Below are 1,746 nucleotides of genomic sequence, written 5' to 3'. Positions count from 1 at the left end.
CCTCTGTGTCCTTTTTATGTGCTCAGAGGACAACTTGCAGGAGTTAGGTTTTCTTTTTCCACCATCTAGGTCCTGGGGATCAAACTCAGATCCTCAGGCTTAGCAGATGCCTCGANCCACTGACTTATCTCACCAACCCTTTCCCCTCCACCTTTGAGATGGGGTTTCCTACTATGCAGCCCGAGCAGGCCTTAAACTCCATGTAGCCAANTTTGGACTAACTCATGATCCTCTTGCCTTATCCTCTCAAGTGCTGGGATTATACCCACCAAACGCTTACTTAAATAATCCTTCCTTCATACTGGGGATAGACCCTAGGGCCTCTCACATGCTAGGTAAGCACCCTACCATCTTATTACCTATTGTCAGCGTGGAGTGAATAATGGGCTTTGCTCTCAGTTCTTCAAGAGCTAGTGACTAGAACCTCAGTATGGGGGCCAAGATGGCTCAGCTTGCTAAACCTGATGACCTGAGTTTGACCCTGGACCACANGGTNGCCCACACATGCTCCACTGCATGNACCCGTGCTTGCACGCACAGACACATGTAACAATAAAATCTGAAGTATGCATCATAGTTTATTATTTTTTAAACTTCTATTATGGTCAAAGTAAATTTTTGTTTTGTTTTTTTGAGGCAGGGTCTCTCTATGTAGCTCTGGCTATCCTGGAACTCACTATGTAGACCAGGCCTTGAAATCCCAGATATCTGCCTGCCTCAGCCTCGCCAGTGAGACAGGGTTTCTCTGTATAGCCCTGGCTGTCCTGGAACTCACTCTGTAGACCAGGCTGGCATCGAACCCAGAGATCTGCCTGCCTCTGCCTCCCAAGTGCTGGGATTAAAGGCGGGCGCCACCACCATCGGTACTTCAATCCTTTACAAAAGAGTGTATTTTTATTTACGTGTGTGCACATTCTAAGATTGTGCATGTGTAAGTGCAGGTGCACACTGAGGAAAGAAGATGGCATAAGATCCCCTGCAGCTGGAGCTATAGGCAGTTGTGAGCCACCCCAAATGGGTGCTAGGTCCTCGGCAGAAGCAGCAAGCTCTTGTGACTTCTGTGACTTCTACTATTTTCAAAGCTTTTCAAAATGTGTTTTAAGCTTCACTGTGTCCATTGAGAAAAGTAGGATAAGGCATTGTTTCTTAGACATTAGTCTTTTTCTCTATGTCCAGCCTAAAGTGGATTATCGAAGCCAGATCATCCACAACAAGGCCTGTCCTCAGGAATAGTTCACTGGCAGTGTTCAGGCTGGCAGGCAGTTGCCTCTGGAAACTGTACCTAGAGGCCTAATGTCAGCACCTAGTCTCCATGGCCATCAGTTTTCTGTTTGCTTGTTCTTGTTTTTTTTGAGACAGGGTCTCACTATGTTGTAGCTCTGGCTGTCCTGGAACTCAGTATGTAGGCCAGGCTGGCCTTGAGCTCAAGAGAACTCACTGCCTCTTCAGTGCTGGAATTAAAGGTGCACAGGACCACACCCAGTCAATCANTTTAATAGCTGCAAAATTATCTATTTTATGGATATAGTAAAACTTTAGGGAAACATCCAAACTTTTGGTTTTAACCAAAAGGGTCCCATACAATCTTAACTTTATGAAAGATGACTGAACACCAGCTTAGTGACACTTAGTGACAGAGTATTCTCAGTGTGTGTGAGTCCTGAGTATGAGCTCTCTGTCCCCTCACCAATGGCACTTACAGAAGACCATATTCCACCAGATGTCTACAACTGTTTTTTTTTTTTT

The sequence above is a fragment of the Mus caroli genome, chromosome 2 (genome assembly GCF_900094665.2).
Source record: "Mus caroli chromosome 2, CAROLI_EIJ_v1.1, whole genome shotgun sequence".
NCBI lineage: Eukaryota > Metazoa > Chordata > Mammalia > Rodentia > Muridae > Mus > Mus caroli.
Note: the sequence above shows the minus strand (reverse complement) of the source record.